The 16,858-nt window shown below is 45.6% G+C and overlaps 2 pseudogenes; both read right to left on the bottom strand.

Annotated features, from left to right (window-relative positions):
* Positions 1-6,916: 6,916 nt before the first annotated feature.
* On the bottom strand, positions 6,917-10,900 carry LOC127328310 (disease resistance protein RGA5-like; annotated as a pseudogene).
* On the bottom strand, positions 10,815-15,244 carry LOC127328301 (disease resistance protein RGA5-like; annotated as a pseudogene).
* Positions 15,245-16,858: the final 1,614 nt, after the last annotated feature.

Raw genomic sequence — 16,858 nt, 5'->3', positions numbered from 1 at the left:
CATAATCTGATGGCAGGTTGACTTTCGTCTTAATGTGTTCATAGGCTTGTATAAGCCAAGATGCTATCCTACAGAGCAATCTTGAAAGAACGCACATATGTGAGCCCGACTGCTGGTCACAGTCTATGAGATAGGGTGATCTCTAGTAAGCTCATGAAAAGGCCAGGAGTATGACTTATAAGCTCCACCCGAGGGGTAGCCTTCGGCACCCTAGTACTAGCATGACATTAGGTGAAACTCATTTACACAAAACTGCAATTCAAGGCATAGTCCATTGTTAGTTGTCAATGACCGTAATCTCTTGTTCTAGGTGGAAGTTCAACTGAACAGTCTCCACTGAAAAACGCTGGTATATCAAAACAGTGATCTGAAACAAAAGTGGTGTGATGTGCCAATGAGACTTTGTGGGGGATTGTTGGAATTTGGTTCACTATTGGGCTTTGGGCCCATATACAAATTCTGAAATTCTCCTTGGCCCATTCAGAAAATAGCATGGCATGGCAAGGGGTGGTGCTAATGTTTAGTCCCACCTTGCTAGTGGAAGGGGAGTTTGAGCACCTTATATAGTGGAGTGTTTCAACACCCTCTAAGGTGTGAGAAGAAGAGCAGCCCTCGCTCACTCCTACTCCGACGCCGCCCGCACGCCGCGCCACGGGTTGCGGGAATGCCTCGAGCCGAGAGCCCTATAATCTTATACGGGTTGCTATCTTTTTGCTGCTCGGGACAATTAGGACAATTAACTGTGCTTAATTGAGAGTCATTAACGGACGCATTAAGTGCAGCCGTTTCCGATTCTACCGGATCGTGGGCTGTGCGCGACTCGATCGTGGGAACGTTGCCCACGTCCTACCTGACCCGTGGCTACATAAACAGGCGAGGCCTAACCCTAGCGGATACCTGCTATCAGAACACATCTGCCTACCTGAGCACCACCGCTGTTCCATCTCTCTGTGCTGCCGTCGACTATTCCATCCCGTCGACCGCGTGCACGGCCGTCCAGGAGAGCAGGCCTCCGGAACCCCGACTCTCTGATCCTGCATCGGGAGAGAGGCGATATGGTTTTTGGGGAGCGTCTCGGCGCGACTGCTCACCGTCTTCATCACCTCCATCCGGCTTCCTCGACTTCATCACCATGGCGGACGATGCTGAAAAGGCTGCTGCTGAAGCCGCCGCCGCTGCTGCTGCCGCAAACAACGGCGGCGCTTCTTCTGCTGTTTCACCGCTGGTCATACCATCGGCTAGTTCGTATGTGTTCTTGACCCTTCTGCTCGTTCCTTTCATGATTGCTGCGTATGCTACTGTTTTAGATGAGTTAGGTTCTCACTTGCCTAGCTGTAACATGTCTAATTTGCATATGCTAGTTAATCTTGGAAATTGCTATGTCATGTTTTTCACTTGGATTAAATTGATGCGAAAACTGCTACTTATTTCAACATAATGATATCCGGCTATATCATCCAGGAAAAGTTTGTTATTCCGACTTGGAGTACCGCCTCAAGTCAAACGAGCTCCTGTAGTTCCTGCAACTTGAGGTAACTAGCAGTTGATTAATTTATTAAAGCAACTTATATCATCCTTATCGCAGAGCCACATTGAATGGTATCTCATGCAGCCCAATCTAAATCAAGTGGCTAACTGATGGCAATGGATCTCCATGTCTCATAGCCGATGACGGAGGAGACCGTTCTGGCGCCGGCCGCCGGCGAGACGGTGGGGGCGGGGCGAGTCCGACGCAAGACCCTTGCGCCTGGTGCCCTAGCATGGATCACGCCCAGCCCAGAAGGTTCTGCGTCGGGTTTAAGCTTCGAGGTCCTGGTAGAGGAGGGCTCCGACTCCTCGTCGGATGATTCGTGCGACTCCCACGTGCCATACGAATCGGCGATGGAGGTGGTGGGCACGCCAACCGTCCCGGGGTGGTCTACGGTGGTTCGCAGGGGGAGAAGGACGGATGAAGAGTTGGCGGCGGATTTCTGGTCGGATATTGGCTACCCTACGCCGGCCTCGCGCTTCTGGGAGAAGGACTCTCCTTCGTCAAGTTCAGGTACGGCGGCTGTTCGTGGTTGCAGGGTTTCCGATGATGTGCCGGTCGCGGTGAAGGGGAAGGGGTGCTGCCTCCGGCTCAAGCGCGCCGCGACGATTTAGCCACGCTGCGAGGGATCAAGCTCCAGAGGCGCGCTCGGGCGGGAACCTGGAGGGGGCTGTGTCCGCCACGTCGCTTTTCACCGCCGGCGATCCTCAGGGATTTCTTCCGGCCGGCGGAGGAGCCCGGTACGGCAACCGAGTTTGAATCAACGTCAGTTTCGACGTGCGCGGGATCTAGGGAGGACGAGGCGGAATCGTTGCATGCAGGCGGGGCTGGAGGGTTGACCTACTCGTGGGCTGGCCTGGGCCGGGCCATGCGGTACCTGTGGGTTGACTCGGCATCGCGCACGCTTCCTGCTCCGTCCTCGTACGCGTCCCAGCCGCCAGTGCCATCACCCTCGACTCCCTCGTCGTTGCTGCCGTGTGCTCCCTCGCCTTCGCCTGCTCCCTCGTCGCCAAGGTCTTCGTCGCGGTCGTCGCTAAGGACTGCATCGCGGTCGATGCCAGGGGCTGCCTCGACTTCGTCTCCGTCGTGGTGTCCGCCAAGGCCCGCGTCTACGTCGGCGCCAAGTTCTTCTCCGTCACCGCATCAGCCCTTCACGTCATCTTCTCCAAGTTCGGCGCGGCCGTCTACTTCGAGTTCTGCGTGGCCGGCTGCTCTTTCTTCCTCACCGCCAAAGTCGTCGCCATCTTCTCCTCCGAGGCGGAGGTCCTGGGCTGCTCCCGGGCAGGTGTCGGCGTCCACCCTCCAGCGGGGGTGGAGTCCTCTGCGTCCGCCGTCCTTCACGGAGATCGTAGCAAGGCCGCATGTCGCGATGGCTGGCCAGCAGCCCCATGGCGGACCTCCACTGCCGCGTGGTTATGTCCCCACCCTGGCCGGCCAGGTTGGGGGCGTCCGTTCCCTAGCGTCGGGGGGGGGGGGGGGGGGGGGGGGTTCTGCCCAGGCCGCCGTTTGCTGGTCATCCTTCCCAAGGGCCGCTGCGGCCGCTTGCCCCTGTCGCTGCCTATGGTCAGCACGTGGCCCGGGTGGTTCCTCCCCGTGGTCCGGTCGCCCACGCCGTCGGACCGGTCGTCCCATCGCGGCCGTTCTTCCCGCCTCCGACTGGTCAACTTCAAGTGGGTGTGGTGGCACAATTACAGTCGGCGCCGTTGCAGGTTCAGAAAGCAGCCCCAAAGCACAAGAACAAGAAGAAGAAGACCACTCAGCCACCGGCTGCCCAGGAGGCCGTTGTGCAGGCTGCTGTGGTTCAGGGTTTCGGATAGGCTCCTTTGCAGCATCAGGGTTTTGTTTCTCAGGGTACGATGGCACCTTTGCAGAGTCAGCATCATATGTATCAGTTTCCTTACATACCGTCTGGATATGAGCAACATGGGTATTACAATCCTCAGTTTCAGCAGCAGGGCTATGCTACACCGCCTCAGCCACCGTTGCCGTCCTTGCCACCGCAGCAGCAGGGTCAGTCCGTGGTACCTTCTGCGGGGTTATGATGGAGGGAGGGGAACGCTTCTAAAGCTGCTAAATCCAAGAAAGGTGTGTGGTGTTGGAAATGCTCTGATAATTCGCATGCGGCGAAGGACTGCAAGGTTAAGCACTATTGCTACATCTGTGACAAGAAGGCTCACCCCACTGTGCGTTGCCCTGTTCTTAAGATGCCGAGACCGTCTGTCTTTGTTTCTGGGTCTGGTCATCCAGACTCTGTGGTCAATGAGGATCTCGCTCCGAGTCAGTCCCCCACCGCGCTTCCCCACCGCGCTTGTAGTGGTCACTGGTGATGTGGTTCCAGCGGATGTGATTGCTCGGCAGGTGGCTCGCCGTTGTTCCGATTGTCTTAATTGGAAGTGGGAGGCGGTTCCTCATTTGGACATGCAGTTCTTAGTTTCTTTTCCTTCTTTTGATGATCTAGACAGGGTGGATGGCATTCAGGTGGGAGTGCCGTCTTTCAGCTCCTCCATTTGTATTTCTGCGTGGCGGTATGCCGAGGTTCCCCATAAGGTTGAGTTAGAGAAAGTGTGGTTGCATGTAGAAGGGGTGCCTCATACTCTGCGTCACTTCTTGGGTCTGTGGGCAGTGGGTTCTCTTGTTGGGAAGACTGTGGATGTTGATCTTATGAGTCTGAGACGGAGAGCGGTGGTCCGCATTCAGGTGGCCATGCTTCAGGCTGGGGTCCTTGGGGACCCTTCTGATGAGGCACGTCCGATTGCCAAAGAGGATGCGGTGGTCAAATTCAAAGCTTTCGAGTTCCGTTTCCGCAGGAACCCAGCTGACTATGTGCCAGAACCGGATTTTGTTCCTTTGATTTGGGTGAAGAAAGTGATGCAGATGAGGGTGGTGATGGGGCTCCTGATGCCGGGGATGATGCTATGGACACTTTTGAGCCTAGACTGGGGCCATCCGGTACCGGGTCTTCGCAGATTCAGCAGGCAGGCGCTAGTACTTCGACGCCAGGGACAGCTCACACTGTGGCCTCTCTTATTGCTGTCACGCCTTTCAATCCTAATCCGCAGACTCCAAATGGGATCGAGGTGGTGAAGAAGTTACGGGAGATCATGTTGCCCAACAAGTCTCTGTAATCTGTACAAATCAATGGCCAAATATTTCCCTAGAGTTAGAGTAAACAAAGGGCCCCTGGAAATTGATAAGCTTTAAATAATAATATGACATATTTAACAAAGATGGAGCATGAACATGGTAATTTTATGACTCCTTTATCTGTACAAGATGTATATAAGTGATGCTCCGCAATCTATACTAGAAACTCAGAATGACTGTTATTCATGGAAGTTCTCTGTTCTGCCTGGGATGGTAACATCAAGTTCTTGAATGTGAAAAAGATCGTGTGGATGCATTTGTGGTTCATGTGGATCGAAATTGCAAGTTTGGGTAAGCTGCGAGAAGGGGACGGACCTGAAGGGCTTGGCTACAGTTAATTTTTTGGGGGAACAGATCACAGATCATCCATTCGGCAGAGGATGAAGGGTGCAGTGATGAGATTTTCTTGCCTTTTCCCTGAATCGACAGTTGACCGTAATTGGCACAAGGCAAGTTTAAGGGAAGCCAATTCTTGTGTAGAGTAGAATTCTTACCTTTTGTTTTTCTTACACTTGTTTACGGTCAGCTGGGCAGGCAAATGGCTTATGATGAAATTTTGATAATGCCATTTGGGCCATTGTTGTAGAAGTAGCAAATAATCAAGTATACAGATTCTTCGCAGTTCCGGCACTTTGGTCAACAAATGGAACTGCCGAATCAGTGTGCTGAGCTACCATGAGACACGGTTGAACTGTCTTTAGAGACAGTTGATGCGAGTGTGTAGTCTTAGTTTTAGTTATGTGTGCAAGGACAGCACGCAGCAGGGAACAAGAAAATGTTGTAGAGTTGTAATCTTTAGATAATCATGTGTTTCTATGCTGAGTGGGTGTAGATGTCGATGTACGGAGTAGATGTGATGGAAACTGCTTGATTTCACCTTGGGGTTCCTGTTGGTGCGCTCTGCAGGGACGGGAGGTTCCTGTTGGTGCGCAGAGGGTTGCCTCATTTCTGCTGGAGTTCCTGTGGATTGAATTTACAATTTTGGATATTCTGCGACCAAGGAAACATATTATTGGACATACATTTGGCAGAGCATGAAGGGTGCAGCCATCAGATTTCATTTTGCATTTTTTTTCCTGCACCATTCGTTGATGTTTCTTCTCTTGCACGTTCTCATGGTCAGGCAAATGTTTAACAAAAGGAATTGCTGAATCAGCAGTAAACTACCATCTGAACGTCATATTTTTCAGCTTTTAGTACTTGTTGACATACTAAAAACCATCAAATAGTCATATTGACATATTTAGCAAAGATGGAGTTCGTAACCATGCTAATTTATTATTTATGGTAATCCAAAATGGTGAGTTGAAATTTCATTTTACACAATTAATTTCATTGTGTTTGTGGAATTTTAGCAGACCAAGATGGATTTATTAGTGAATGGTTTTCCTAGTCCTAGTTCAGAAGCTGCAGGATCATCAACAGAGCAGCTATGTACAGAGTCTCACAGAGTCATCAATGTGAGTGTGTGCATCTCCTCCTAGTTTGAGTCACAAAGTGCATTTAACAAAGAAGCACAAGATATTTTAGAGTGTGATCCTTTGGCCCCGCTATGTTTTATGCTGAGTGGGTGTTCGTGCAATACTTCTCTCACCTGCGACGCGTTTCTTCCTGAAGAAACACTGTATCTGTCGATCACCCACTGCCCAGTGAACCATTTCTGTTGGCTTGGTAAAAATGATTAACAGCTCGTCACTCTATACTAGTTTCTTCATCACCACCGAGGAATTTAAGCTCCATCGATCAAAATCTGCAGACACTGAAGAGGAATCGTCCATCATCGCACAGCTGGTAACTAGTTTTTAGGGTAAACCAGGAAGCATTTGAAATGTGGGTCGGTTGGGGTGTGCCTCGGAAATGCTCTTGAAAGCCCTTGCGTCAGAGCCGTCCATAGGGTGGACACGGAGCAAAGGCAGGGCGAAGAGGTGCTGGATGCCAAAATTAACACCACTACCAGTACCAGCAGACTTGAGCCTACTTAGGGAAATACCGATTTGAAGCTTGCTGAGGTTCGGCATTGCCCCTGATTCATACATCACCTCTGTGCAGTCAAACCACAGCTCAAGCTTCTGTAACTATTGAAATCCTCTGCCGATGATGATGGGCCCTCCTCCTACATACTTACTGGCCACATCCAAGTGCACCAAAGTAGGTATACCTGCAATAATTTTGAAGTCTTGCGGTTCTAGAATACATGGATAAATCGATAATTTTTCTAGGTTGTCCAGAGAATGCAACCAGTTGTTAATCAAACAGCCCGCAGTGGACATTAGCCTCTCGAATGCTTTTCAAAACAGGGAGTAGACACTGTCCAGCGATGCCATCTTTCTCTTGCACCCACATTGTAACACGGAGGATGCAAAGTTTGCATGTTTCCAGATCACGAAGTGAGGACACTAGCTTCTTTTCCCAGTGATATTCCTTGTGTCAAGCCCACTGCTATCCCAAGCAACTCTCAGCTTCCTGAGATTTGTTAGTTTGCTAAGCTCTTCCGCAAAGTTTGGTGACTGCCTCCAGATTGCTATATACTGAAGCTCCTGCAAGCTCTTCATGTTTCCTATACCATTGGGTAGTTTAGTTGCCTTATCAACAATCAAACGTGCCAGTCGTTTTAGCCGGCTAATTGATTCAGGCAGCTCAGCTAATCTTGCGCCACTTGCATTTAGCGTCTCCAGATACTCCAAGTCTCCTATTTGACTAGGAAGCTCAGATAAATCTGTCCTCGAGATGTTCAAGTACCTCAGCAGGGAAAGTTTTCCGATATATTTGGCATGGTGATTTCCCACTGTCTTACAACCATATACATCCACCACCCTCAGAGGACTCAACTATGGGAGGGCAGCAAAATATTTGTGCAAGTAGTACCCAAAAGCCCCAAGTGCGCGAGCATGAGATAAGTCCAATTGCTCAATACTTCCTTGTTCCTCATTCCTCATCAGAGAGAGCCGATGGATTCTTCTATCTTGATTTGTATGACTGCCTAAGAATGCACAAAAGTTCTCTTCAGTAGCCTTAGAAACGAGGAAATCAAGGATAGTGTCATGAACTCGACAACTCGAGGCCTTGCCATCATAATCTATATCAACCGGCAGTACCAAACTTCTGTTAACAAGCTCATGAAAATAGGTCACTCCTAATTCAACAAGATCCTCCCCACATTCGCCATGAATAAAACCCTCAGAAATCCATCTATGTACTAACCGATGCACTTGAATCTTGTAATCTTCAGGAAACATAGTCAAATACAACAGACAACTTCTTGGGTGAAGGGGAAGGTCAAAGTAGCTCAGAGACAAGATGTATTTCATCTGTTGTCTTGTGAAAATCCAACTAAACATCTCACACGCTCCCACTCTTCTTTTGATTCCCTGTGCAATGCCAGTAAGCCGGACATGGCATTGATGGCCAATGGTAAACCATGACATTTTCTTAAAATAACTTCCGAGGGTTCTTTCAATATATAAGGGCACTTTTATTCAGAACCAAATATTCTCTTGAAAAATAGCTTCCTAGAGTCGGCAACACTAAGAGGATTGATTTTGTAAACAAGGTCCCCATGAGAAGAGCAACATGATTTAGCTATGTCATGTATACGTGTTGTAGCGATAATTCAATCGAGCGGACCTTATGGTGCCCGGCCCATATCCCGGCCGTCCGATACGCGTGGAGATTCGCGATCGGCCATTTTGCAAAAAAAACTTCCACTTATTTCAAATCCGGGCACCATCCTCAGATACGACCATATAAAAAGGAAAATCGGGTTGAAACCCTAGCTTGCTCCGCCCTCCGCGTCGCCCCCCCCCCTCCGTCCCGCGGGCCGGACGGATTTCTTCCTCGTTTTCTTTTCTTTTCTTCCTCTTTTTCTCTGTTTAGGATCTTCGTAGGATCTTGTTAGGATCTTTGTGTGAATCTACCCGGATCCACTAGTTGTTAGGATCATGTATGAGCAAATGGATCCATTTCCTATTCTTGATGGATCTTCTGATTTTTTTTTCAATGATATCTTTTTATTTGTGTTAGATATTCATGCCCAAATATGGCTTCTTATGAAGATCTGTGAAGAACTTCATAGAGATCTGTGGTTGAAATCAAGAGATCTGTGGTTTCTTATGACATTTCAATGGATTTTTTCATATGGAAAAATGTTACTTATAATTGCAACAATGGATACACTGCAATTTTTTGAAGAACTTTAGAACGTCAAAAGTGGATCCACATTGGATTTTCTGAAGAACTTCATAAGCAGCAAGGACGACCTAATATGAATCTAATAAAATTTAGGGTCTTTTTCGCAAAAACAAGTCACCAATCTTGATGCCCTCTGATGAAATAGACGGTGCGGGATAAGGGCCGGGCGCCATAACGTCCGCTCAAAATCCGCGTTCCGTGTTGTAGTCATGATTACACTACCACAACTGTTCTTGACTAAAGCACAATTCAAAGTTTGCCATGGTTGTACATCCCATAGATCATCAATTACAATACAATACCTGCAATAAAATTATGGAAAACAAAGCAAAATAATGATGAGGTACAGCTTAACAATTGAGAATGTTTCATATGACATACATTAATTAAGTGCTTTGGTAGAGGTTACACCCACACAATATCTCCTGATTTTTATTTAGATCAGGGTGGCATGAAAGTATGAAATGGAAAGTCATCTCATGCCATGAATCTCGAGGACACATTTTAATTTGCACTTTCGAGTCTAGAAAACCGAAAACATTGTAACCATTGAGGTCCAAATAAAGTTTCAATTGAACCTTAGTTTATACTATAACAAACAATGTTCATGAAATAATATGTGAACACTACAAGTAATTTAGCAGAATACATCTAGAATGTTCTTGATACTATAAATATAACAACTAAAGTGGGAACACCAAAATAAAGGGAACAAGTAAAATGTGATATGAAATAATATTAGACTATTAGAATAATGAGAAAAAATTGAAGTATTCATAAATCTAACCAAAAAATGGTCCGGTGATAATTTCTGACTAAGTGAAACACAGAAAACGATAGTCGGTGAAGAAAATCAAGAGAGTTCCTCGAACAACTCAACTGTCAACATGCAAAAACTAAAATTAGGAGAGCAAAAAATGTGTATTTTAATAGGCTATTCTAGTAGTTATGCTTCATGCTACCCCTGCTAATGCAGCCCCACGTACATCACCTCCTGATATTGCTCCTGTTCGTGTACATATGATTGGTTTTCTTCAATTGTTTCGTTTTACTAGGTGATTTTCTTAAGCTATTTTTTTTTTCCTGCAGGAGACACTTTTTGTAAGGAATCCCCTGGGTGATGAAGATGGGACTGGGGACATAGGTGGTGATTTTGTATATTAATTAATCATCTTTGTTATCTTTCAAATATGGACAAATATGGTCAAGGTTTGACACCGGAATCAATTATTCATCTTTTACGGCTAACATGCACAAAACTTGATTAGTACAACCTAAGTATAGATTGGGTCATCACGAAGAGTATTGTGTTTGTTGAATTGGATTTCTAAAATTGTTTTTTAATTATTTTGCATAATAGGTGCAAATGCTCCTATGAATCAAAACGCCTCCTCCACTATTATACATGCTAGCTATATGGCTGCGTATAGATGACTTGGTCATATTTTATAGCCAACACTTGACTCTACTATTGAACTTGTTCTTAGAGAAGGGTGTCCGAGATGGGGGACAGGCTCCGTTCTTTCTGGAGTGTTTTGCTCTTAGGCAGTTGGGACTCATCAAAGTCATGTCTGCCGAACGAGGAACCAACATTCTCTCATATCTTCACGATGATTGTGATGTACGCCCTCCTTGCAGATATAGACACGTAAAATGTTTAAGCATTTTTTCTTTTTGGTTCATCCAGTTTAGTTTGTATGTAGTCTAGTTTTAGTGTGTAGGTTCATCCACTGTAGTCTGTATCTAGTCTAATTTAAAAATATCTAAAACATCTTATATTGGTGCATAGATGGAGTAGATTATATCGAGAAACAGGAGCGTCTTAAAGCCCGTGGATCCGAGAAATAATATCCAGGGCTCCAAGCTAGCTGAAAGTGGGTGTGGAGCAGAGTGATAATGTGATGGCACAAACTTTCCACCATATTATATATCTAACACTGAATCCTCGAAAGACTAATCAACCAGAGTGCACCGGGATAAACATTGAAGCAAGGACAAAATGTCAGATAGCTGTTACATGTACCTGGTTTTGCCCCACATGCAGGCTTAGCATTAAGAAAAATAAGCTAACGTATTAAGTTTGGCTAAACTCTACCGAAATGTAGTGTAGGGCGGTTGGGGTGTGCATCCACCATGCTCCTAAAATCTGCCATCGCAGACTCCTGGATAGAGGCCAAGCTCTTCAAATCAACGCTTAAGAAAGCAATGGACACTATCAAGACGAGACAGGTGATGGAGGCAAAAATCTTCAAAACCACCACTAAATTCCAGCTTATCTAGTTCAACAAGGATGCAAAGCCTCTTGAGATTCGGCATAGCCCCTGCTTCAAACACCAACCACCTAACAGCCATGTTTAGCTGGAGCGTGTGCAGCTGTTGAAATCCTACACCGTTGATGGTAGACTTTACACAACTTTTTTTGTTATCCAGATCCAAGTAGAGCAGAGTAGGTATGCTTCCAACCATCTCAAGATCTCTCTTCTCAATCTCCACACCACGTGTATTTAGCTTCACTAGATTGATGAGTGGAACCATGCATTTGATGATCTCACGGAATTGCCAACGGCCAACTGTAGTCTCTCGGATGCTATTGAGAGCAGAGAGGGATGGGTGTGCTGTGAAGGCAGCATTTGTTTCTGACGAATGAAACTCAATATGGAGGGTGTGAAGCTTGCATCGGTCCAAATTGTAGAGGGAAGCCACTAGCTTTTGTTCCTTAGAAATTTCACTGTCATTTCCATTGGTGGTGTCCCAGGTAATGCCCAGCTTTTCCAGATTCGTAAGTTTGTGAAGTTCTTCGACAAACTCCAGTGATTGCTTCAAGGGGTTTATAGTTCAAAGCTCCTGCAAGTTCTTCATGTTTCCAACCCCATCAGGGAGTTTAGTATCCTTGTAAACAAACAGACGTGCCAGTCTTTTAAGACGAGTAATTGATTTAGGCAACTCATCTAATTTTGTCCACAACAAATCTAGAGTCTCTAGATATTCCAAGTCACCAATCTGTTTAGGAAGCGCACTTATACCAGTTTGAGATATGTTCAAGTACCGTAGCTGGAGAAGCCTTCCAATATCTTTAACGTGGTGGTTTTCCAAATTATGTACTCTGTGTAGGTCCAGAACTCGTAGAGCATTTGACTTCATAAACGAAGGTAACCGCTCGGCCCTGTCGCTAAAATAAGTGAGCGATCGAGCATGTGATAAATCCAGCTGCTCCAAACTTCCTTGATCTTCACATTCCCTGAGACCGAAAGAGAGCCGGCGTATAACTCTCCTACCAGGCTTTGAATGATTGCTTAAAAGAATGCAAAAATTCTCTTCGGCAGACTTGTAAATGAGGAAATCGAGGATGGTGTCATGAACTCGGCAATACAATGCCTTGCCATTATATATTATGTCCACCGGCTCTATTAAACTTCTGTCAACAAGCTCACAGAAATATGACTCTCCCAGTTCAGCAAGATCTCCATTTTCACCATGGATGAAACCTTCAGAAATCCATTTATGTATCAAATGTTTCCTATAAATTAATGAATCTTCACGATACATACTCAAGTATAATAGGCAACTTCTTAGATGAAGAGGGAGGTCAAAGTAGCTCAGAGATAATATGTAACTCATTGCATCAATTTCAGAATTTTGATTTCCCAGTAGCTAACAAGCTAGACATGGCATTGATGGCCAGTGGTAAACCACCACATCTTTTTATAACACATTCTCATGCTTCTTTCAAGTTAGGAGGGCATTTTTCTTCACAGCCAAATATTCGCTTGAAAAACAACTTCTTCGAGTCACCATCATCAAGTGGTTGCATTTTGTAGACCATATCCCCTTGAGAGGAACAACATGATTTAGCTACATCATATATTCGTGTTGTGCTTATTATAACACTACCACAATCGTTCCTTAGTAATGCACAATCCAAAGCTCGCCATGTTTGTACATCCCATACATCATCGATTATTATAAAGTATCTGCAATATAGTTATAATAAAAATAATAATGTAATTAACCAAAAACTAGTTATGGAAATTAGTGCACTCAAGTTTAGAAGAGAGTTGGTCATAGAATTCATAGTTCTAATGGAACTGCTTAACTATTAATGAAACAAACGTTCCTATAGCGGAACAAAAAAAAGGTGTTCGTTCTAGTAGAAGAAATAAAAAATGGTGTCAAACCACGAGGAATGACAAAAAAGAAGTAATTAACATGGTCCAGGTTGTGGAATCCACATTGTTTGTTACAATATTTTACCCTAACATCAGTCAAGGTAAATTCGTCTGAAAAGGCCAACAGAACTTTTGTCGTTTGGCATTTGATTTTAAAAGAAATTATGTATAGGTATTATGTTTATATAAGACAGGGCATTCAAGTAATTTATTGCCAAATATTCTAATTTTATTAGTAAAAATTGTTTCCACTTATTATAATTAGTCTTCCACTTCAACTCATACTAAAATTACTTCTAAGGGAGCTATGCGAGCATAGTTTCTAAGTATGTCCTACATGCCATTATAATTTGTACCTTCTTACATCTTGTCCCATTTAAATTTTCTGAATTATTGTGTTCTTATAATTATCCACACATCCCTTTTTGGCTTCAGCTTTTTGTTTGACATGCAATTTCTGGGTACATGGGAAAAATCACTCCAATTACGTAGTTCCATTGGTTTTTCGGTCAGGCGTTCTAGTATGCTTACGTATAGGAGGTTACAGGTTCGATTCCTTCAGGCGTCAGGCTTCTTTTTTTTTGTTTCTTTTCTTTTCTCCGACTTATTTATCTATTCCATGTTATGTCTATGATACATCAAGCTTGATTATTTATTTTTATTAGCATTGAATAAAACTTGGAGAAGTTGCATGCATGAATCACGCTATAACTACTTTTGAAACAAATTTCTATTTCAAGTCTTAAACATATTTGAAAGTTTGTACTACAATATCTTAACTTCACATATTCAAATTAAACAATTAATTACATTGATCTTGATTTATAGAGATTGAGGTAAATTTGATATAGCGATATTGTATTCTCCCACGGGATATTTCTTATAATGGGGTTATCTATATAATATACTTGTTGGGATAGCTATACATGCTATCAGCTAATAAGATTATGGGAAATTAGTTTCCCATTATAGTTTAAATGCATGCATCAAAATCATTAGATTTAGATCTTTTTTGGTAGGACCATCGGTGCGGTTTGGGCAATGTTTCCCCTTAAACAATTTGTAAGACGATCTGCCCACGGTTTGGAATCTTCGAGTGTCGATAGTAGTTCTTCACTTTGAATGTACATCTAAGACACATATATGTTATAATTGTTAATTAGTTATATTTTCCTAGTGATATAGGGGCCCATTTTAAGGTTTCGCACAGGGCCCCGGATTTTGCCGTCCCGGCCCTGATTGGATAGCTAGCTAGCTACTCTCATCCAATCCTTATGTGTGTGCTGATCGGTATGCTGAGTATACCATATATACGTGTTTTACTGTTTGGTTGGTGATTCGTGTGGCGTTTGATGGGTGATTCTGCTAAGAGTACATCGATTTAAGGCAAGCTAAGAGTGCTGTTACTATGTTCATTTGGGAAATTGATTGTTGTATTTCAATCTGTGCTGGTCAAGAAACTGTTAATTATTAGGTGTGGCGTGATCGATGGATGTCCTGATAATTGTTAGGACAACACGACGCTTGACCAATGTATCTGAATTTCTTTCATCCTGGACTGTGTTTAGTATCTCAGGGCGGAACACCATCTCAGTCCAGTTATCTTTGTGTACGTGCATCCGTTTATCTGTTTTGTGTTCTCTCTACCCAATAAATACGGCAATTTGTCAAGGAAATACATCAACCATATGTTCGGCTGCATCTGTTTAACTTTCATGCACGAACCTGATCATATGATTGATTTTTGATAAAGGGAATATATTAATATCAGAAGATACCAATTACACCTAGCCTCTGCAACAACACACCGTCCTAATGACAATACGACTGCACACAACCAAAAAAAAAAAGAAGCTAAGAAAAAAGAGTCCCGCCATAGCCTTCCGGCCCTAGCAACAATAATACAACCACCACCATGACAACACCTGAACTCCAGACACTTCAAAAGCGACGCCTCCAAGAAGGGAACGGTGTACCAACGCCGTCATCGCCCGATCAAAGATCTTGGGTTTTCACCCTGAAGATAGTCCACGCATTCAAAACAATGCCTTCAACAAGGTCATTGACAGGCACAACCAATTAAGGCAGACCTTGGATTTTCATCCTGAATGGAAGGACTCTAAACTTCACATGTGCTGCCGCCCCCACTTTCATACTGCTGCTGCAAGCCCAGAACACCAAGCAAGTTCCTCACCAGCGCATAGACTTTGACCTCCATTGCTAGACCTCCCAATCCGACCATCATGATATTCTCCGCCTTTGACTTCACCCAGGACCAAAGTCACTGTATGGCAAGAAAGAACAGAGCTTCGTGACGCTCCCTCCGAAACCAAACAGTCGGAATAAACGCATGGGTGCGCACGACCGAATACCACCACGTCCAGCAAACTCTAGGCAATATGTGCACTGTTACATTCGCCGGTGGTGCCTTCCGGAACTCAACACTCCGGCCAGATCAAAGAAGGACACACTTAGGCAGATCTTCATCTTCACGCAAGAGGAACCCTAGGACAACCACCTTTATTCAAAGCAGCTGCGCCAACAGCCCCCACGCCATCGGCCGGCAGCAGAGGAGGAGACGACGTGCCGCGATCGAGGAAGGCAACCTGCTCGGCTACAGGCATGGTGGGAACGGCCCAAGCAACCGACTCGGCCCAGATCAAGCCGCCGCTGCCACCGGAACCCCACCGCCGCCGTAGGCCACCGCCGGCCGCCACACCTCCGCGCCGCCCACCGCAACCCTCCTCTGCAGATCACCCAAACCCGCCGACACCTCGCCCCCCGCCCAGATGCGAAGCCGTACGTGCCCTCCCCTGCCCTCCGCCTTTGGCGAGAAGGGTGCCGCCACCGCCGCCGGCAAGGGCAGCGACAGCGGCCAGGCGGGGCCGGAGAGGGGCGGACTGGAGGCGGCGGCGCGGATCCTCCGGGATGGTCCATGGGATGGCATTTCATTGCATTGCAGCGTTAGAAATTGTGTTCATATTAGAACCGTGTCTCGACTTCTTTTATAAAAATATGCCAAGATGTTTCTCCCCCTTTGGCCTCATTTTATTTTTCATTTTTAGAAATTGTTTTTTTTTCACATACCCACAAGAGAACTGTGCCTAACTTTCCCAGGAGGGAGCCCATGGCCCCCGTGGATGCGCTCACGAAAAGTTTCTCCATTGTTTCTCACTCGAAGTTCTCTCTGACTAGATAGTGCGTGTTGCTTAATGACCATGCGGTGGTTGTATGGACAGGAGGGGCTCTATCCCTTGTATGGTGGAGCAAAGAATCTTCCTTGTAGAAAACAACAGTCAAAGAAAGTGATATCCTGCCTTCCCTTGGCTGTTGCTAACTACAGGAAGAAGCTATCATTGAATAGTTCAACATTTCAGTAATTGAATGTAAGTGAAGCCCGTGGTGTGGTGCTGAACCGCCCAGAAATTGTCTTATCGTGAAGCAATTGGCTTTCTCAAAAGTTTCTCGTCTGTTACTGATAGAGTTTAGGTCCCGACATTGAGCGCCTTCTTCTGACACGCCAGTATCATTGGTGTCCATATGATTGTCTAGCTTGTACAGTACATGTTTGGAATATTCCTATCCTCGTAACTGTACCACATAAACAAGGATAAACCCTCGTCTGCCAACTTCCTCGAACCCATCTCCTAGGGTGATCAACCCATTGACCTTGCCAGACCCGCTGTCAACGCCACCATGCATGATGCGAGACACCACCACCGTCCTGCGCGCTCCCATCATCCCTTATCCATTTTCGGAACACTGCTGCGCCACGCCGACCTTGACATGGTAGATGAACAGACACCACCACCATCCAGCTAGTGCTCCAAAA

Source organism: Lolium perenne, chromosome 1 (assembly GCF_019359855.2).
Source record: "Lolium perenne isolate Kyuss_39 chromosome 1, Kyuss_2.0, whole genome shotgun sequence".
Classification (NCBI taxonomy): domain Eukaryota; kingdom Viridiplantae; phylum Streptophyta; class Magnoliopsida; order Poales; family Poaceae; genus Lolium; species Lolium perenne.
Note: the sequence above shows the minus strand (reverse complement) of the source record. Positions and strands in the feature narration are given on the sequence as shown.